This window comes from Hemicordylus capensis, chromosome 3 (genome assembly GCF_027244095.1).
Source record: "Hemicordylus capensis ecotype Gifberg chromosome 3, rHemCap1.1.pri, whole genome shotgun sequence".
Taxonomy (NCBI): Eukaryota; Metazoa; Chordata; class Lepidosauria; order Squamata; family Cordylidae; genus Hemicordylus; species Hemicordylus capensis.
The window spans coordinates 25,503,619-25,526,392 of NC_069659.1; the positions used below are offsets into that span (position 1 = coordinate 25,503,619).

General features: G+C 43.8%; 1 long non-coding RNA gene across 1 annotated transcript in view; it reads right to left on the reverse strand.

Moving 5' to 3' along the window:
• LOC128351421 (uncharacterized) overlaps positions 1 to 20,109 on the reverse strand; it is a 47,440-nt gene extending 27,331 nt beyond the window's left edge. The window contains exon 1 of the long non-coding RNA XR_008319768.1: positions 19,990 to 20,109. This is a non-coding gene — a long non-coding RNA (uncharacterized LOC128351421). The remainder of the gene's footprint in view (positions 1 to 19,989) is intronic.
• Between the last annotated feature and the right edge of the window lie 2,665 nt (positions 20,110 to 22,774).

Sequence of the window (22,774 nt, forward strand, 5' to 3'; positions counted from 1 at the left end):
AGGTTTCTTTTTAAAGCTTTTTTAAAGAAATATTTTCATCTTAGAAGAGCCCTTTTCTCCTGAGTAAAAAAGAAGGGAAGGTGCCTCTTTTAAGATGGTGTGTGTCATCGTTAATTGTTCTAAAAACCTTTTTTAAAAAATACATTTTATAAAGTTTTTTGAAAGGTGCTTCTAACGACCACAGATGACAAATGTCACCTTAAGAGGCACCCTCAGTCTCTCATTTATTTATTACATTTCTATATTGCCCTATCAATTTCTATACCGCCTCTTACACAGGAGAGAATGAAGCTATTCCCACCATCACTGGAAAGCAGGCTAGGAGAGCTTTGCCCGCTTTCCAGTGGTCGTGGGAACCACCGGGCTCACAGGCTGGCCCGGTGCTCCCAAGGCAGCTAGCCTGCCTAAACCACCCTCTACACATGAATAGACCCACAGCTGGTAGGCTGCATCCAGCCTCCTGGGCTCAGAGGTCTCTCCAAGATGCCCCATGCACTTGCACAGGGCATCCTGGAACTTCCAGTGGCCACACGGCCCCCGATCCCCGCAGCCCCCGCCGGCTTCGTCATGGCAGTTGTGTGGGCAGCCGATCTGGCTGCCCAGCTACGAGCAGTTGCTCATCTGCGGGGAGAGCGGGCTAAGCCCACTGTCCCTGCAGAACCCCCTCAGGTGCTTCACACGTTTCATGTGAAGTGCCTCAATGTCTCTTCCAAGATGAAACCAGCTATGTGTCTTATCTAGAAACAAAGCAAGCATACCTTTTGTTTCTGAACTACTTTATTCATATGACAATTTACGAAAAATCAATTAACCAATTGATTTGTAACTCTCATGTGACTTGACTAGGATTTTTCCAGACAAATGACAGCCTTAATACCTCTTAAATGTGCATAGCACTCAAGATCCTTCTACTACCTTTTCTCAGCTGGCATACAGTCCTGTGCAATCTTACCTGCTTTATAGCACACACCTAAGCATTTTTACTCAGAAGTAACTCCAATTGAGTTCAATGTGGGTTACTCCCTAGTTACAGCCTGCTTAGGATTGCAGCCTTGGCAGTGTACCTTATATATTACCTAGGTAGATATGGTTTGTTTTGTTTTTCCCTACAGAAATTATGTTTATTTTTCTTCAAGTTACTATTTTATTTAATTGGGGTTGTCTGTGTGCAGATGTATTGCTTATCGATAAGATTCCAACTTCTGTAAATTGTTGGGGTTTGACTTGAATAATTTTAAGAACTCTTTCCCATTTGGAGCCATCTCTGAAATTTATGAATGTTCTTCTGATGACTTCTTCTAGATTACTTACGAAGAGCTTTACATTAAGGATGTACATAATGCAGTATGGTACAGCCTCCACCAGCTCTCTCCATGGCTGTTTATTACTAGTCTATATTTATAGTCTTCTGGTCATTGTTCATCCCTACGGCAATGTTCATAACCAACTGCCTTGCAGAATGAATCTCACAAAGTTATTTCTTTGATTTAAGTGTGCAGTTCCAAAGTATTATGCCTTCAGACGAGATTTGTTTCAAGCAGTAAATCAACACTTCCAAGGTCTTGCAAGAAAAAGGAGCACATTCTGCCAAAATAGAATTTGCCAGACCTTTGCATTGCCAGTGCAACAGATAACCACAGACCACAACAATTAGCTTTTATTTTGCAGAAAGTGTTCCAGTCTCCAACTGCTTACTGATGGATCACAGAAAAAAGAGAGGAGGGAAAGAATCCAGCTATTTTGTTTTCTGCTTTCTGTAACAGGAGGAGTAAATCTTCTATATCAGCCAGGGGTTCTCAGGGGTTGTTGGACTACAGCTCAACACTAGTTCAAAACTACCATTCAATGGCCATTGTGGCTGGGGTCAATAGACCCAAGTTTGAGAATCTCCAATATACGCAATTCTGTCAATGTTTGATAATTCCTGGTTCACAATGCAAGTTTACCCAGTTCACATCATGCAGATGGATTTTGAGATGAACTCCTTTGCCCCATGAACATGGTTTTCTGAACAGGAATATTATGAGCTTGTGTCTATTCTGCACCAGCGCAGTCTCCTCACATTTGCCGCAAGGACCAGACATGCATCTTGTAATTGTGGCCTTTGAAAAAGTAAACCACACAAGACCACTTGGCTGAAGAACAAAAATCACTTCTTTTTTTTGAGGCAGGGACAAAACAACCAGTTTACAACCCTTGGCCAACCTTCTTGTGGTAGCAGACATGACGTCCCCTTAGCTAAGCAGGGTCTGCCCTGGTTGCATATGAATGGAAACACTGTGTGAGCACTAAAGTAAGATATGCTTAGGGGATGGAGCCACTCTGGGAAGAGCAGAAGGTTTCAAGTTCCCTCTCAGGAAACTCCAAGATAGGGCTGAGAGAGATTCCTGCCTGCAACCTTGGAGAAGCTGCTGCCATTCTGTGTAGATAACACTGAGCTACTGTAGATGGATCTATGGTCTGACTCAGGAAATGGCAGCTTCCTATGTTCCTGTGTTCCTATTCTGAGTAATGTTGTGCTTGTGCTAGGACATTGAACGAGTGCAAGGCTGTTGTGCCAGCTAGTTGCACTAAGTTTGTATTCTAGACATGTTTGCACTTGTGCCTCAAATATACCTACAAGTCTATTATATCAAATATACCTCCGCATCACTAGCATGGCCACTTCAGTCTCTAGCTCTGTTCAGACATAATGCCAAACCAGAGGCAAAAGTGCCAGAGGTTTTGGTTTCTGGCTGTCCGAATGTGTGAAACCACTGTTTCGTCAGCCAACCACAGCTCCATTTTCACTCCCAAACCTGAATTTGAACTTTAGGTTTGTGGCGGGTTTTGCTGCTGAAACCTGAGGTTAGAAGTCAGCATTGTGTTGTCTGAATTCTGCCACTGCTTTAAACCGGGTTTCGTGTGCAAGCTTTTCCTGCTACCACTGAGAGGTAAGCTGAGACCAGCCCAGAAATGCTTCAGTTCTAGGATGGCCATGTTTCTTGCTGGCTGTCTCTTGGAGCTGATGCCCCACCCTGTGCAATCATTCTCGTCCCACCACTGCTTGGAAACAGGGATGCCACATCCCTGCAGTTCCTGCATTGAAAGGGGAAGAAACACATTGGCGGATGCCCGCTTCCTGCTGCGGGCTTTGGAACTCGGGTGTTCCTTGGCAAGAAAGGGATGTTAGAACAAGAAAGTGACAGTAGGAGGGGTCCCCAACTAGTCATCGCTGCACAGCTTTGTGCAAACACACACTGAGCCCTGGCAGCACCAATTGTGGAATGTGCTGAGTTCTCCATGGCAGGGTTCAATGCTGCAACTACGAGATAGAATGGGTTGATTGCACGCTTGAGAGCTGCCATTGTGAATGTGCAAAGAAGTGCAGGAGCAATCCCCCGGCTCACCTTCTACAGGAAAACTTGTCCATGGACAGGTGGTGGGCACTGCCAAGACATAACACTTGGCAGTCCATGGAAGATGTGTCAGCGGGGGATGACCGGTGGTTTATCAGGGGCAACTTCAGAATGCCCAGACAGACCTTTGACTTCCTTATTAGTGAAATGGAGCCAATCCTTCTCCACCAGGACACCAACATGCACTGTGCTATGCCAGTGCAGAAACAATTTGCCATCATGCTGTACAAGTTAGCCTGCAATATGAACTACCTGACACTAGGGATGTGCAAACAGGTACCACGTCAAAATGGTTTGGTTCAACAGTTTGGGGTCGAACCGAACCACCGCCTCTTCGGCCTGACCCCAGACCGAACCACCACCCCCACTGGCCATTTGGGGGGTACACGAGTAATTTTTTTTTATTTAAAAAAAATAGTACTTACCCCCTCTGGAAGGCTTCTCCGAGGCCATTGGGGGTGTCTGCAGAAGTTCCCCCTCCCCCTCCGGCCTTCAAACCAAAAATCCCCCTGAACTGGGGGGTGGTAAATGGGGGCAAAAACTGAACTAGCCCGGTCCTGTTCAGGTCTGGTTCAGACTTGAATCAAACCGGGCCAGGCAGTTTTGTGCACACCCCTACCTGACATTCACCAACCTTTTTGCGGTGGGCACCTAAACAGCATGTGAGCTTTTCTGTGAAGTTGTTCTCTTGAATGAACTCTTCCTTGAGAACGTGATCCAGGTGGGCAACCCCCTGGTGGTAATGGCAGAGTTCCCTGGAGGTAATGGCAAAGAGGTAATGGCAGGGTGTCTTCTGGACCTCTCCTCTTGTGGTCAAACTGAGGGCTGGGACCTTTGTCCCATCATTGTCAGTGGCCATCCTGTCAAGCCAGTGATATTCTGGACCAGGAATACAGCCTTCCTGAGTGGCTAGTTACCCCCTACCGTGCACCTCAAAGTGCCATTGAGAGGAACTTCAACTTCTGTCACAGCAGTGTCAGAATAGTGGTGGAGCAGGCTTTGGGGAGGCTGAAGTCCCATTGGCACTCTACACCAGCTCTACACCTTGCTGGATATGGAAGAGGACCTGGTCCCACAGGTGATATTGGCTTGTTGCATCCTTCACAATATCTGCTAGTTGAGAGGAGATGTCCTGCTGCTGGACCACCCAGATCTGCAGCCCCCCAGGCAAGTGAAAGCAGCAGCTGCCAGATCCCTGAGCAAGACAAGGGTATGGCACCCAACCCCGTTCCACCAGAGAGGATCCAGAGCAGCAGAAAGGAAGCACATGCAGTAAGAGCAACTGTTGCGAGATACTCCTGGGAGCACACCCCACCACCACCCAGGAGCACACCCACCACCTTAACAGCAAGGCAGACAGGTATGTTGTGGGCACCCCACTCTTAAAACATGAGAAGGTTGGACGCCACTCCTGCACGCAGCTGTGGTTCTGTGAAGGCTCCATCAGGAATTTACCTGGAGTGGCTCCGCCCATGGCAACCCTCCTCAGGTTAAAAAGATTAAGGTGATAACATTTGGCCCCACGAATGTGATGTGTGTCTGTCCGTTACTTGCCCTTTCACAGTGGGCCCTGTGTGCTGGCATTTGTGTGTGTGTGGGGGGGAGGGAGTCAGGTGTCAAGTGTTACTACTCCTCTGCTGGCATTTCAATGCCAAGGGACCTGAAGGGTTGATGGGAGAAGCCTGATTTGCTCTGGGAAAGAGGGCAGGTGCTCAGTGCTCTAAGAAAGAAGAGCTTGGGGCTTGGAAGGGCTGGCTTTGGATCCCCATGAGGAATGCCCCATTCCTAGCGAACATGGGCACTACCCTTTTACTGATACCCTTTTACTGATTCCTGGAACAAAACTGGTCAGGAGCATGCCTGTCAACAAGTGAAGGGAAAGCTTTTGTGGCCCATCATTATACAGTCAAAGTGGGAATGGGAAGGAAGGGTCACAGTTCTCTTTTCCCCGGGGAGGGAGGAATGGGGCCCCAGGTCCCTTCCTCCCAAACCAGATGTGGACACCACCAGCACTTGCAAAAGCAGTGCTAAAAGTGGTGCGAGGAAAAGGTTATAACTGTCCAAACAGACAGTATGCTTCAAGATCTTGTTTGCTGGCACCAACTTAGAGTGAAGCTGAAACATGTCCTGGAGGTTTTACGCACAGCAGATTTTACCATGGGTTAACCAGGAGGCTTTACTGCAAACTTTAAGCTGTCTCAAAAAACTGCTGAAAATAGTGGGTTTTTTTACTTTGGAGATAAATTGAGCTACACTTGGGCACAGAGGAAAACCCGAATTGCACGTGTGGACTGCTCCCCGATAACTCACAGGGACTTTGGGAGAAATCTGGCCGATATGTGTACTTGCACCCTCCATTCCGGAGGAGATGCGAGCTAAAAGCAAAAAGCTCACGGTAAAACTGCTGTGCGTAAAACTTCCAGGTAAGGAGGCTGCAAGACTCCGGCGAAGGAATTCGCTTGGTGTAGTCCGTTCAGGTGAGAGAAAAGGACTGTTTCGCTTTGTGTGTCTCTAGATACTACGGGTTTCTTCTGCTTCTCTGTTGGTCCCACCTCCAGCTTTGCCTCTGCTCTGCATTCCTCCCCTTTGCTCCTACCCCATATCTGAGAGTGCTTTGCATGTGCAGAAGTGTCAGATAATTTATAACCAGGGCTGGCCCAAGGATCAGGCGTGCCCCAGGAAAAGCCTGGCTTTGGCACTCCTCTATCCCCTTTGCCCATGTGCGCAGGGGCCTCCTGGCAGGTGGGCAATCCCCATTGCTGGCCCGGGCTGGCTCCAACAGTGTATACACCCACCCGCAGTCACCCAGCTGGCTGTGTTGATGGCAACACCCAACTGGCTGGCTGGCTGTGGCTGAATTGCTGGCACACATGACCCAGGCCATCAGCACCTCTCCGCTCTTGGCACCCTAGGTGGTTCACACCTAGTTCAACTAGCAGGCCAGCTGGCCCTGTTTACAGGTAAATGTCCATGCAATTTTATTTTGGAGATACAATGGGCAGGTTCTCACAATCCCCACAATGTTGGTGAAACGGAAATCAGAGATTAATGTGGTGCACAAGCTATTGATTTCCAGTCATAAGAACCAGGAAATCTTTGTAGATATGTCAGGTTGGCATTTAAATGTTTTTAACATTTCTTTAAAAAAATTGCAACCCCCACCAAACTGAACGGGGTGGGGTTGAGGGGGTACCAGAGCAAACTGGTCCGGTCAGGTTCAAGTCCGGTCCGGACTCGAACCGAACCGGGCCAGCTGGTTCCGTGCACATCCCTACTAGCCGATTGTCTGTTAGGAGAGTGGGTCAAACCCGCTCTCCCCACAACCCCCTGTAAGCTCTTTACACTGCTCATGTGAAGGGCCTCAATGAAGAAAATGGGGAGGGGTGGAGCTGGGAGGTCCTCAGGAGCTCAGGGGTCCGGATTCTTTGAACCCATCCACTCAATTATAGCTACACCCCTGGTTGGGCTGCAGGGTATTCAGTACACCAGCAGAAGCCCCAATCTATATCTGGTCCCTAGAATTTGGAACCATTTCTGTATGACATCAGGAAATTGCATCACTTTCCTAAATATTTGCCTGCAGGCAGTAATGGGTTTGATATGGGATAATGAATTGAAGCTGAATCCAGAAAAGATGGAGGTGCTTATTGAAGGGGATTATAACATAGGATCTGCCTGTTCTGAATGAGGTTACACATGCCTGGCAGGATCAGGCACACAGTTTAGGAATACTTCTGGACCGTACCTCTCCCTGGTTTCTCAGACTGAGGCAATGACCAGGAGTGCTTTTTATCAGCTTCAATTGCATCCATCTCTGCAAGAAACTCAAACAGTAGTGCACATGCTGGTAACCTCTATGTTAGATTATTGCAGTGCTTTCTGGGTAAAGTTTCCTTTGTATCTAGTCCAGCAAGTTCAAGTGCTGCAAAATCTGGTATCTGAGCTAACCAGAATAAACCATATTGCTCTTGTTCTAAGAACATTGTCCTGGCTGCCAATATGTTTCTGGATGAAATACAAATTGGTGGTAATTACCTATAAAGCCCTAAACAGCTTAGTGCCAGGGTCCTTAAAGGAGCACCTTCTTCTGCATGAAGTGCACCATTTATTAAGAACAGCTGGGGATGTCCTCCTGCAGATGCCACTAGCCTGTTAGTGACCTGGAGTCGGCCTTCCTAGTTGCCATGGCAGTTCAGTCCCCAAATAGCAGAGCAAAACCAGTTTGGTGAGAAAGCAGCAAAGCAAGAGGTCTTGAGACAGTTCTTTAGTATTGAAGAACTACACAAATTTATTTTTTCAAAAAAGGTTACAAATGAATGTGATAAAGCCTACTGCTTAATTTCAGCTGTAGCTCATGGCTGAAGAGAGAGACCAAAACAAACAACCATCTCTGGAGAGACAAAATGAAGACTAACACCAGAAAAAATAAAGAGGGACGGAGTCCAGCACTTTTATCCATGGCCCTAACCCCCCCCAGTGGTCACTATGTGACATTGCAGCTGAGAGCTGACGCTGCCAGGGTCCTAGCTCAAACAGCCTCCACCCCTAAGCTTTGCAACGCACCACCTGTAGAGATGTGGGGTTTGACCTGTCAGCTTTCAAAAGGCCTTCAATATATGCCTTTTAAATCAGACATTTGATGTGGGTTGCTTTAATTGTTTCAACTGTTTTAATTTATTGTTTGAACTGTTGATTTTACATCTTTGTAAATCACTTAGAGATATTTTGAGTGGGTGGTGTAGAAACATAATCATTAAATAAATAATGCTCACAGGGTCAGGCAGATGCATCTCCTGCCTTGACTGTATTTGTTATTGATAAAATGAGAAGCATTTTTGTATGTGCTTATTCCCCCCAAATACAAAAGCCTGCATGAATTCAGTCCACTGTGTAACCCCCAGCCTTGTTTATTAAAACAAAACAAAAACCACTATCTAACAGACCTACTTATTTGGGTGCATGTTAACACATCAAAATGTTAATACCTCTGGGCAGTTTGGCCTTTGTTTTCATGGCCTTTAGTTATTTTTCTGATCGTTTTTATGCAGATCCCATTTCATGACATTCATTTTGTATGACAGGAAAACAAGTGGGGGGGAAAGATCATTGTTTTTTTAAATCTCTACAATGAATATAAACCATAAAGGTGTTAAAGCCTTTGGGTGGCACAAACAAGTGTGAAACTGTTTGTGCCACTGATGTCAGTGTTTGTGAAACTGATGCCACTGTTTGTGAAACTGATGTCCACTGTGACATCAGTGTGAAACTTAGCTTCATTTATATAGCCATTTCCCAGAATCTACATTCTTTCTGGTTTGGATTGTCTGCTCATTGATCTAAAAGGATATTTACCCTAGGTAAATAAATATCTGAGCCTTTAGTTTTCGTGTGATCTTTATAGATCATTCCATCAAGTGTTCCCTTACATCTGAAAATACCTATCCTAGTAACAAAGTGGCTGCTTTCACAAGGGATATTTACATTTTGTATTGTAAACGAATTGTAAATTGCATTGATATTCCTAAACCTCTTTATTGTAAAATAGGATTTTTGTGTAAAAATTCTTGCTCGTCTCTGTGTAAAGAGAGCTGACAGGGTTCATGGCTTCTGTGAAGCAATTTCAGTTTGTGGATGATCATGCAATGTATTGAGTTAATTTTGTAGGGTAAGGGTTATGACTTTAAAAAACAGAGGGAACTTAAGTTGCATTGATTGGGTATTTTGAAAAGTATAGGAGGAAAATTTGGATATATATAGGAGTGGTGTAGAGAGTTAGGGGGTTCAGAAAGAGAGACCAAGATTTATATGTTGGAGAGCTGGAACAGAGTTGTCTACAGTAGGGGTGTGCACAAAACTTCCTGAGCTGGTTTGGTTCGAGTTCAAACTGGACCCAAACCGGTCCAGGCCAATTTGGTCCCCCCCCCATCAACCCCCTCCCCCCCGTTTGGTTCAGGTTTTTTGGGGGGGGGTGTTTTCAAACTTTTTTTTCCAAAAAAAACCTTTTCTTTTTTTTCCACTTACCCCCTCCAGGGTGCTTCCCCAAGGTGGTGTGGGGTCCTCGGAGATTTCCCCTCCCCTGCCGACCTTCCTTTATGCAAAAATTGCCTGGTTCGGGTGATCTTTCTGGGCCTATTCCTCAGCGCGGTGGCCATTTTGGAGGCTGCTGCGCATGCGCAGTGGGATCCTCCATGGCCTGGGTCATGACGCAGTCTACTGCAGTCAAATTTGGACAAAGAGAGGACCAGAGCTGGACAATGAGTCAGAATCAGAAGACAAGCTGGTGATCACGGTGTGAGGGCCAGTGTAGAATCTAAGGAAGGAATTGCATAGTATGATAGTTTATCAGAACTGGTGCTGTAACCAGAGTTAAAATACTTGCAGAAGAGTGTAGTCCCTCTGCAGAGCTGAAACCACTCACAAAAAGAACCAGACTGGGCTGAATGTCAGAATGGTGAAAAAGAACAGGATCTGAGGCTGAAGTAAGGAAAAGCCAGAATCACTGAAATGATTGTCAAGGACTCGTTAGGGCACAGTAAGAGAGACAGGTTAGTGGATGCATTTTGACCCCATCTTGTTCATTACTTATGTTCTTTTGGTTGGGTTGGTTTTTTTTAATTAAACTTGCTAAATGACTATTGATTTAAAGTAAACTAATTGCCAAGTAAAATTACTTGTTTATCTTTAAAGAAAAATTGTCCTCCCTTACTCTGGCTGCCATTGGCTGTGCAGGCTGAACTTCAGTCAAGAAGGAAGCCCTTGCAGCCAGTTTTCCCTCCTCTTTGCAGTCTCGCTGACTGCAGAGAGGGAGCTCTCTGTTATGTCCAAATTCAGGTGGGAAAGCAGTGTAGGGGGAACAGAACTGTGGGTCCATTGAATCTGTGGTTCCACATTACATTCAAATGCAGCCAGTGTCTCCCTTGTGGGTTTTTTTTTTAGACTGTGAACCCTTTGGGGACAGGGAACCATCTTATTCTTTTCCTATGGAAAATACTTTGAGAACTTTTCTGTTGAAAAGTGAAATATATAAATAATTTGGACATCAGATTTGACACTCTATTATAGCACTTTTCAACAAAAGTTCCCAAAGTGGTTAACATAGATATATATAAAACAAATAAATAAAATGGCTCCCTGTCACCAAACGGCTCAAAATCTAAAAACAAAAACATAAAACAGACAGCAGCAACAGCCACTGGAGGAATGCTGTGCTTGGGATGGATATGGCCAGTAGCTCTCCCTCTGCTAAATAAAGAGAATCACTACTTTAAAAGGTTCCTTTTGCGCAGTTAGCAGGGGTTATATAACAGGGGTTATATAATAGTTCTCTTGCTGCAAACTGATATGATTGTTCAGTTCTGGAATAAAGTTTCTCTTGTATACAAGCGAGCGTACCTAGGGTACCTTCCTACAAAGAGGCAGGAGTCTTGGGTTAGAATTCCTTCCATCATAACATTGCATTCAACTGCAACTGAATAGATTGCTTTTTGTACTATGCTGTAATTTCCCTTTGTCAACCCAGTCATTTACCCTGTGTTACTGCGTCATTAAAAATAGTGGTGTTGTTTTACAGGAGGGTCTCCTTAACCACGAACCTTCAGCAAATGCATTGCAACCAAAATTAAGCCATTCTGTTTGGGAGTTCACACTTTCAAGAAATAGGCCACTAGCAGAATGCTGCTGCTATCTGCATGCTTCTGTGCTTTATCTGTTAGAAATACAGAGAGATTAATGCAAAGGCTCCAAGGCATGCTGCACTCTCCCTAAGTAGGGCTACCAGACCACCATTTCTTTTAAAAAATAATTTAGTGCTAAGGAACAGACTATCAAGATCAATAGGATCTAGAGAATTGGCGACATGAGAGCCATTTCCCCAGTATTAAGTCCTCATGTCTGCAAGCTCTCCTTTCTTGGAGGAGTTCACAGTGGCCAACACATTGGGGAACATACAGAGCAAGGATGAGAAGGAGACTAACAGTACTTCCAGACTGGCTGTACTGCTGCGAGCATTAACAGAGAATCCAAGTATCATATATTGACATTTTAATATAATCATAATAAAGCCATGTGATTAAAAGACTGTACAATTGCATACCTGCAGTACCTCCCGTGACTGTTGCTGGTGTCTATCTTATGTTTCTTTTAGATTGTGAGCCCTTTGGGGACAGGGATCCATTATTATTATTATTACATTTATATCCCGCTCTTCCTTCAAGGAGCCGTACTAAGTACTATGTCAGGAGATATTTCCTGTGAGGCAGTGCAAAATGCAAGTCACTGCAGCAATCAGTGAGACTGACAACAGGTGGACCTGATCAGCAAACCGTAACAGGGTCAAGTGAACTGGCTAGACGCGATTGGTCAGGGCCAGTATATTACGGAAGCTCAAGCAAGAGGCATTTGTCCACAGTGGTCCATGCTGCTCCACTGTGGTCCATCCAGCTGCTGTGATCTATGTGCCTATTTGACTGTATCCATGTGTTTCTGGACTGACTAAGGACTGTATGCCATGTGAGTGTTTTCTTAACTCAATACAAGCTACCTGTGATTTTATCCTTGCCTCTGAGTGTTCTTACTACAGCCAGGCTGGGGTTAGCAAGTTAGCAACTATTACTCTGCTACAATGGTGAAGCACCAACATACTATGTACTATGTACTTAAGTTTATCCATCCATCTTATTTATTTATTATTTCTCTGTGTAAACCACCCTGAGCCATTTTTGAAGGGTGGTATAGAAATCAAATTATTATTATTATTATTATTAATATTAATATTATTATTATTAATAAGAAGTTGTAATACTACTGGACCAATAAAAAGAGATCTGTGTGTTTCAATAAAATTTATACAAAATAATCATTAAAATAGTCTCTAGGTCCAACTGAAAAGATTCATTGTGAAGATCTTATTGCTGATAAAACGGGAGAAGTGTGAATGGATATTCCCAAGATGAAGTCTCATGTGATAATTTTGCCAACATCTGATGTGTCCTGTATTCTCGCCATATGCGTTTTGACTCTGTCGAGTCTTCTTCAGTGGTGGTTTTCTGAAGAATCTGTTTCTATTAGTTGTATCTAATGGTACCATGAGGATGGAGCTGTTGTTAGCTTCTCCCTTCGTCTGCCTTAGTACTGCTGCCTCAGGGAAGGGGTGATTTTTAACCATTTCGCTTTTTCCGGGAGCTTTTCCGCATGGGGCCTTTACAGCGCTTTTCCACGCTGAGGTTTGTGGTGCATTCATATGAGGGCAGGATTTAGCCTGAATTCTGTACTGAGACATCAAGGTATTGTTCATATAGCAGGGAGAATTATTCAGCTTTTATCTTTACGAATGGAGCTTAACTGACTATCTGCATCCAAAAATAGTGCACTTTCTATTGTACCCCCAGGCCTCAATAAAGACAAGACATGTATAATTGGATGAACTAGGACAACTTTATTAATTTAATGAATACAAATCCTGCAGCCAAACATGACAATTCAGAGTGTGGTTACTCCAACTAAGAGTCATACTCATAAGGATGACCACCCAGCCACTGGAGAAATGCTGTGCTGGGGTTGGATAGGGCCAGTTGCTCTCCCCCTACTAAATATAAGATAATCACCACTTTAAAAAGGTGTCTCTCTTCTCAGTTACCAGGGGTTCTAATTAGACACAACCTTAAACTAAAACCCAAGAGTTGCCAAAGACTAGTGCTTGATTACAAAACCAGGCCAATGAAGGAGACCACACCCAACTTGTTAAATCAATTTAAATGACTATCAGATTAAGAGAAAACTATTAAATTAAGAGAAGAAAACTTGAATATCTTGGCCATATTATTAGAAGGGAAAAATACTCCTTACTATATTTAATCATGCAGGGAGAGATTAAAGGAAGATGATGTGTCGGAACACAAACAGCTTAAAAATGTGCAGGAATGTGTTGGATGCACAACCTTATACTTTTAGAGCAGTGGCATCCAAAGTCAAAATAACCTTTAAAATAGTTAACTACTGGTAGGAAATAGTGACCGAAGGAAGAATGACTAAACCAAAACAATTACTTGGAACCACCCGAGAAACAGCGGGCAAAGACTCAGTCCTAAATTATGTCCATGCCAAGATGCCATTGTTGGAGTACCGTTAAAAAGTAACTGTAGAGTGATCCTATCTCAGCATAAACAAATAAGGTATTGGGGAGGTACCATCAAAATCCAAACAAACATAGGGGAAGAAGACTTCCTCTATAATGTAAGTCCTAACCAAGAGGGAATAATAACTACTTAGATCGTGAGGGCCTGAAAGGATTGTTAAGGAGAGATAGCAAGAACTGAGGGGTTTGAAGGAATTCAAATTCAAAATGCGTATCTCCCAGCAATCAATCAATCAATCAATCAATCTTTATTTATTTGATGGATTTTTATACCGCCCGAAACCAAAATCTCGGGGTGGTTCACAATAATAAAACAATACAAATAAATGAAACATTAAAATCAATTAAAACTTTAAAAGCTGCCAGGTTTTTAATTAGATGCTATTTTTAATAGTTATAATGTTGTTTAAAATTTAAAAATATTGTAATGTTTTAACCTTTTACTTGTCATTTTTATTGCTTTGCTGTAAACTGCCCAGAGACTTGCATTCTGGGCGGTATACAAATATATCAACTGCCTTGGGGTTGTAACTGCCTTGGGATTGGTTTTCATGAAAGGTGGTATATAAATTTAACAATAAATTAATTAATTAATAAAATCAAATAAATAAATACATAAAATAAGAAGCGTTAGGGATCGGGGGGGTGGTTTCAGAAAATTGCAGGTCAGTTGGCTTAACTTGTGGTGCCAGGTATATTGATGAAAAGCATCCTTAAGGACAAAATTACTGTTCGAAAACAAGCCTTGCTGAAGAAAATTAGGGGAAGGTGCCAGAGGAAGTCTCACCTCATTAATGTACATAAAGGTTATCCTGTTGACATGATATACTTGGACTTTCAGCCTCTAAAAATTCCTGACCAAAAGCCCCTGAGTAAAATTAACAGTCATAGATCAGGAACAGGTTCACACACCAATTGTTGACTAATAAAAGAAACCAGAGGGTAGAAACCATGGAAAGGTGTCGACTCCTGGTGACCACCAAGCCCTGCGGTTTTGTTGGTAGAATACAGGAGGGGTTTACCATTGCCATCTCTCGCGCAGTATGAGATGATACCTTTCAGTACCTTCCTACATCGCTGCTGCCCAATATAGGATCATCCCATATTCTGGGAAACACACCAGTGGGGACTTGAACCAACAGCCTCCTGCTTTCTAGGCAGGTTGCTTCACCATCAGGCCATTAAAAACAATAGACATCCTACCAATAGGGAAGTAAGACATGGGTTCCCCCAGGAATTTTGTACTAGGACCCATGTTTAATACAATGCAAATTAATTTGAAAGCAAAGACTTTAAGAAAGTTCAGTACAGTCTGTTTTCTCTTTCCTTTTTTTCATATTATTACCAGATTTTCAATTCACTTATGTAACTAAATCTATCTATATCACCAAAATATATCATTTATGCATCATCCAATAAACAGCCTTACCTCTATCTCCTTTTGTTGTTGTTGTTGTTTCTAAATATAATACTATGATTCAGCCTTTCAGTAATTAATTATTACTTAAGATAATCAACAACTAAGTAATTAAGCTATAATCTTGAAAGGATTGTAATTTTGAAGGATTAAGTAATTAAGCTATAATCTTGAAAGGATTGTAATTTTGAAGGATTAAGTAATTAAGATATAATCTTGAAAGGTAAGATCTTCATTGAGAAGGACCAGGATTTAGCGAGAAAATAAGAAAATACAGAATTAATGTTCAATGAATGAATGATCTCCAGTAGGGCTCAAGTAATCATGGCAATGTAATTTTAAGGTAAAGTATTAATTAATTTGGAGCAAGTGAAATTAAGAAATAGTCCAGAATGGAAAAAAGGTGAAAATTAGTGTCAAACAATGGTAAAGTAACAACACCCCAGTTTAGAGGAGGAAAGGGGCTGATATCTTAAGAGCTCCCTAAAAGGTACTGACGTTTAACTAAAATAGCAGGGGTCACTCACATAGCTGCTAAATTAACAAATTGATGAGGGCAATGGGGGAGCCATTTAAAATTCTTTAGACAAGGACATAAATCAAAATAATACTGTGTTTCATTTCTGGTATTGTCATGGCCTTAGGGGAATAGGCAGGTGGCGAGGGACAGAAATTCCCAAGAAATAGGGGAGTAAGGGGAGTAAGGTTCAGTAAATTAAAGGAAAGCTGTCGGAATAACCAATAAGGAAGGTAAGGAATTGAACTGCCAAGGAAGCAGTCCTTAAACAGTAACCTGTAAGACTGTGCCTTTGATTTTAGTCCAAGGTAAGCCCAAGTGCTGAATGAGATTGAGGGGGAAACGGCCAAACTGAATAGGCAAAAAAAAAACAACCCCCAGAATCGAAGCAGCAGTCTCACAGAGAGAGAAGTCTGCTGAGCCACAGCAAGGAAGTGTCAGGTTACAGTCACTCTACATTGGCAGCTGCAGTTGAGAAAGGCTGCCAAGAACCTGCTTGCTGCTCTTCCCTCGGAGGAGCGATTGACTGCAACTGAATGCTAAGTCCAAGCAACTGAGCGAGCGCTATGGAGTCGGCTGTTTAAGATGCCACTCCTGAATTCCGATTGCCTAGTTTGCGTCACATGATGGACTACAAAAGTAGAGGCCGCAGTGTCTGCTTCCAGGACCGAGAGCACAACTCCGCCCCCTACAGTCGCATGAAAGTGGTGGGGAGCGCAAAAGCTTCCCCCAGGGATACTCCAACATTCTCCGGAGCAGTGACATAGCTATAATTGAGTGCATGGGTTCAAAGAACCCTGGCTCCTGGGCTCCTGATGGCCCCCCAGTTCCACCTCTCCCTATTTTCTTCATTCTCTCCCTCACTCCAAGGGGCTGCTGGGAAGAGGGGCTAACACAGGCCCACTCTCCCCTAACTATGCCCCTGCTGCAGAGTATGATTCTGATGTGTGGAGAGACCCCACAAATAAAGCAGATCAAGTTGAGATGGAGGTGTTGCTTTGCTGAGTGTCTGCTGATACGATAGTACTTTGGGCAGGCTTGTTTCCTGTGCCCTGGAGTCAACTTCTGTACATTCATTTCTATTTTTCTTTAATTTTTTTAAATCCTTCTTTCCTGAAAAGTCTGGCTCATTTTTTTTTAAAAAAAACAATAATTTGCCATGGGTCTTGTGCAAGGCTGCCACATGTTTCTATAGACAGCTACCAGGTTTTTCAAACAGAGATCAATGGAAAATTAGAGGGGAAATCATAAGTTGGGAAGGACTGTCCATGGAATTCTGGCCATGGAGCTGTTTTGACCAATCAGCCTCAAATTTAGTACACAGAGTCCCGCTATCTTGTGCTACAACTGTGCCATTACCAACTTATGATTTTTCCCCTAGTTTCCATTGACCTCTGTGTGGGGAAAAAACCCAACACCTTGTAGCTGGCTATAGAGACATGTGGTAGCCTTCTGCAAGATGCATGACAAATTAATTTTTTTAATAAGTCAAACTTTAATGATTTTTTTTAAGTATCAAAGGTTTAAAAGTATGTGGAGTCTCCACCACACATACACATAGACCTGATCCTTCTTTACCTGTGCACTTGAATAGAAAGGAAGAGACCCACCTCCTCTACAACCCCATTGGCCAAAAATGGACCAGAAGAATGGCAGGGAAAGCATGCAGTATGAACAATCCCTGCTTGGAAAAAACCTAAGGAACCATAGCCAACAGAGGCGTATCTAGGGAAAATAGTGCCTAGGGCAAACACTGAAATTGCGCCCCCTGTCCAAGCATCTGACACCCATCTTTCAGATAACTTTACCATAATATAAGCTGAAAAATACAAGTCAAGCTCGTTAATCTTTTAATATTTCAAAAACTATTTAGCAGTGGACTTAGACAGACCAAAAAATGCTGGAAAACTACAAATTTCAGTATGTGGGGGCTCATGAAATACCCAAATACTATGTGGAGATGTACTTGGAAAACTAAACAGAAGTGCCTGTCTAATTCTCTACTATGCATTGTAGCATCACCATTACATAAGTTTTAAAAATCAATGGAGAATTTGACTTTTCCCAGATACTCTGTAAATAATTAAAGGATATGCAGAGTAAACTGTGTCACTGCTTGGAATATATTCTAGTCTTTCAGAAAGACAGTTAAAATGAGAGAAAGAGATCAAGAAACTCCCAGTGGGCCTTAATATTAAGGGTTTCACACTGATTCAAAGACAAACTCACCATTAATAGCCATATTAGCAAGACATCACATTTAACTCACTTATCACAAGAAGCAAAGTAAGAGCAAATGAATACAATCCTAGCTCTTAAGCATCAGTTCAGTATTCACAAGCCCTGATTCTCTGTACATAGTGCCAATCTGAATATGTGTACAGTGTCTTATATTATATTATTATTATTATTACCCGTAGCCCCTTTGGGGGGCTTCCTAAAGGCTGGGGGGTTTGCAAATATTCCTGCTCACCCCGCTGGCCTCTAGGGCCTCGCAGGGACCATTTGAGCATGTGCAGTGGCCGTTTTTAAAAATAATCTTTTTTTTAAAAAAAGGCCACTGAAAACAAAATGGCCACCGCGCATGCTCAAATGGCCTCTGCAAAGCCTGGCATGACCTAGAGCCTCACAGAGGCCATTTGAGCATGCACAGTGGCCATTTTGTTTTTGGCAGCCATTTTTTAAAAAAATTGATTTTACAAAATGGCGTCCCCCTTCAAGTGGCGCCCGGGGCACGTGCCCTGCCTGCCCTACCCCTAGATACGCCCCTGATAGCCAAACTACATAAGATATAGGAATATGAGGAGAGCTGGTCTTATGGTAGCAAGTATGACTTGTCCCCTTAGCTAAGCAGGGTCTGCCCTGGTTGCATATGAATGGGAGACTAGTGTGAGCACTATAAGATATCCCCCCTCAGGGGATGGAGCTGCTCTGGGAAGATTGGAAGGTTCCAAGTTCCCTCCCTGACATCTCCAGGATAGGGCTGAGAGAGATTCCTGCCTGCAGCCTTGGAGAAGCCACTGCAAGTCTGTGTAGACAATACTGAGTTAGATGTACCAATGGTCTGACTCCATTGGTACATATATGGCAGCTTCCTATGAACAGCCCCAGCTTTGCTCTGAATTATGCCTGAAAACATTTATTTCCATTGATTTTTTACTTTGACAGCTCTCATCCCAAGTCATCCGATGACCACTTCCTCCCACACACACTCAAGCTGGAAGTCTGGAAAGGCTCCAGGAAGCAATCTGTGCCACCTGAAAATATATCCCTGGGGAAGAGGAGGTCATCAAAAATTGCCTCCACTGGAAGTATCAGCTTACACACTGTGCAATCTAGCAGCCTTCTAAGCGAGATGCCCACATACCGCAGCATTCTCCCACAAAGCACTCCACTTCTGTTCGCAAGCAAAAGACAGAGAGAGAGAGAGAGGCAGCGGCAGCAAGCTGGAAAGAGAGAGGGAGACAGCTGCAGATTGCGCAGATGTCAGATTGCTGCTGTACGTCTGCTTCTCTCACTGCTAGCTCTGTATGTCTCTCACTCTTTGCTCCGTATGTCAGCTGGTGTTTCCTCTTTTTATCCTCACAAAAACCATATGAGACACTTAGGCTGAGTGCTAGGCTCAGTTCACATTTGATGGCTTGGCTATTGGTGTCCAAACCTCAGGCTCATGCACTCTCCTCCTCAAAGGCAGCCCGGGGTACTGTCGCACTTGAAGCAAGGCGCCCAATGCTGCCTTGCTGTATGGCCTTGGTGGGGCCACCTTCCTCTCAAAACTGACCCTTGCAAGTTTTGAATGTGGCCCAGTGGGGTGGGGTGTGGGGTGGGGTGGGCAGGGAGAGGAGGGAAGGTTGCCAGCACCCACCTTCTCTGTGTTTTTTGCAAGTTTTGCAAAAAGTGTGAGGAGAGGATCACTTGCAAACTTGCAAGGATCATCAGAGTGGTCCTTAAGAGTTGCTCCGATGATGGAGACATGTTAGCGCATCTTGCCACTCTGTTGGCTTCCCAGTAGCCACCTCACCTTGGCTGATGAAAGGACCACACCTACTCCTTGCCCTCTCCCTTTCCCCCTTAGGTACATAACTATTGGAGATACAGCTCCAGCAGCATCAACTCTTTAAACCCTGTTCATCCACTCTTGTGTGTCTCTCTCTCTCTGCTCTGGCTTCTCATTGGTAGACTGGTACTCGCAAGTCTCCCCCTCCTCTTCCTATTTGCCTGTTACATTTTTACCTCCCCTCCTTCCTTGTTCTGCTCTTGCACTATGAAGACACAGAAAGCTCAGGGGCGTTCTATCCAACTGCGTAACTTCCAAAATAAACCCTTACAAGCTTTCAGACCATAAATGTCTGTCTCAAGATACTCTTAATTGGGCTTGGCTCTTTTCACACATGCTTGCTCTGTTATAATTGGGATCATTGAAATGCCTTCCCTACAACACATAGGCTTTATATCAAATCCACTAGTTCCATCTGGCTGGCAGTCACTCTCCAAGGTTTCAGGCAGGAGTCTTTCCCATCCCTACCTGATAGCAGAGTAGTGAATCTGGTCTCAATTTTCTGGTGGTTCCCTGTAGTTGCTCTGCCACTGCAGACCTCCCCGCCACCTCCACTCACCTCTGCAGTGGCCCCCTGCTGACCACCACCATTGCCCCCGGTTGCCCTCTGCTGACCTCCGCAGAACCTGCTCACTGCCATCATCACCACTGGTTGCTTCCCATTATGCTGCCACAATACAGAATAATGACATCACTGGCCTAGCGTGAGCCCATCCTTGCAACCAGGCACTGTGGTAAGGACATCAACATATCAGGTTATGGTGGTGTAATGGGAGGCCACCAGTGGCAACCATGGCAATGAATGGGGGCTGCAGAGGCCAGCAGCAGTTGAGCAAGGGGCAACCAGCCACAATAGTGGCAGTGAGTGGGGAGCCGCTGTGAAGTGGTGGATGAGGGGGCTTCCCCCACCTCCAGCAGCCTGTGTGTGGAACACGCAGCCACACAATTATAGATCAGCCCCTGCTGCCTGAAGGTCTTGCATGTGGACTTTCTACATGCAAAGCAGATTTTCTGCCACCAAGCTACAGCCCCCATAACTGCACATTCCAATTCCCTCCCTCGCTTCTTAGTTTGATGAAACCAGAGTTCGCTGATAATTTGAATTGCACAAAGTCTGGTTCCAAACCAGAACTGGAAATCATGTTCAAAACAAGCCACACTGACTGGCCTAAGATCACCTAGTGAGCTCCTTAGCTGAGCAGGGATTCGATCCCGGTTCTCCTCCTAGGCAAGACCAAGATTCTACCAACATGACCACAGTGGTTATTGAAGTGAATGGGAAGGCAGGAAGGTGCCATGAATGCGGCGGTGGGAATGCATACAGCCTCTTGCTGCATGCCCAGTTCCCTGGATAGGGACCATTGTGCATTATGTAAATTTTTAAAGCCTCTGTTATACTCAAATTAAGACAATTCAGATGATTGTAGCCAAAGCAAAAAGAACCCTTTTTTCTTTCTTTCTATTTTTTAAGATGAGATTTAAAACCCTTTTTTAAAAAATCAGAATTTCAAATAAGATGAGTAAAATATACTTCATTTTGTGTCTCTGAAGTACTTTTTAAGATGACAGTAATTCACAAGGAATAGTCTACAGAATAAGAAGTGGGAACATGATGGTTACAATACCAGATCTACATATAGAGCAGGGAATATGTAGAAATTGCTCACCAAAGAGAGGGTGAGAAAGAAAGGGAAATCTGCAACTCAAGGTGCAAAGAGATCAGACTCATTTGAACCTGATTTTGCAGACCGAGAGTAAACTAAGCCCATTTGCCCATTTACAAAGGAGTCCAGGGCAGCCCAAACAGGAAATAGATGGCTTGATTCAGCCAGGTATTGGCCATCAAAGTGAAACTTCACAAGCCTGGCTCAGCCATTGTAATTAATGCAGATTGCATCTAGGCCAAGTCGGCACATGAGGAGAGGCCACTAATAGGCCATATGGTTTGCATGCAAGAGGAGCCAGGTTCAGTTCCTGGCATCTACAACTTGGTAAGCTGCTAACAGGATAAGGCGAAAGGGCCAAAAAGTCTGAATAAGGCTGCATCAGTTTTCAACACAGGGCAATCTGGCCTATGGAGGGGTCTGACAGAGGGACAATGCATCAGAGTACCAATACAACAGGATGGATCAGAAACAATACATGGCAAGGTACTTGTAAGCAATGAATGAAACAAATGCAGAAACATACAGAGCACACTGAAAGCTCTCGCGATGCTTTCATTGGTCACGTATTACACTGGTTTTATTTGGGCTGTCCAAGCTTGGCTCAACTGTGCACTCTCTCCTTAAGCCCAGGCTCCAGGCTCCCCCTCCCTGTTTCCTCTTCCCATAAATTAGGAAAAATTCTGCTGCCAGGCAGCTGTATATAATCTTATAAATCAATCAATTCAGATTACCAAAGTTTCTTTGGAGCCTGCATCCAATAACCAAATTTTCCTTGAAATTTCACTTTTAGTGAAACTTGGTGGCAATTCTAATCTCATCAACTATGCCCACTGAAAGGAACTTCTTCAGTACGATTTGTATATATTATTTTGATCACAAATTGTTTAAGCACATTCTCTCTCTCTCTCTCTCTCTCTCTCTCTTTCCCTCCTGCTTTCAGATCTCAAGATATCTTCCCTTTGGGATAGTTAGTCACCCTCTGGTTTGCTTATTTCATGCAATCCCCACGTTTCCTAATAAAAAGGCCTGTCCAAGTTGACACTTTATTTCACATGTCAATTTGATCCAGTTCTATACACCCCCAGATTCATGTCTGAGTACTCAGCTAAATTCACTGATGGTATCGTTCCTTGATGTTGGTATTATTTTGCCCAATTCTCTTGCCAAACCACAGAGTCAATGGCAAAGCAATATCACTGAGCTCCCATATGGAGAGGCAGGCTTGACAACCTGGGATGTGAAGAAAGCTGCAGTGCTCCCCTGTCATGATGTGTGAAATATTGGACTTCACAGTTGGGGCAATGTGGAGATTTTAAGGATAAGCTGCAAACACAATAAAAGGGATCCGTTCCCTCCTCCTATCTACATAGATTTATATCCAGTGTTTGTTATTGTAAGGTAGTCAAGACTAGGGCCAAACTGAAAGGAATAATTGCATTCTGTGAATGTTTTTGGCAGTACTGAAAGGTCCCACCTCACACAGACTGAGATTTTTCTGTGATTGCTTTGGGAGTGTTTGGAAACATTTACCAATTCAGGAAGCATTGCCCTCATGCTGAATTGACTATAGGGCTGTTTCCCCATTT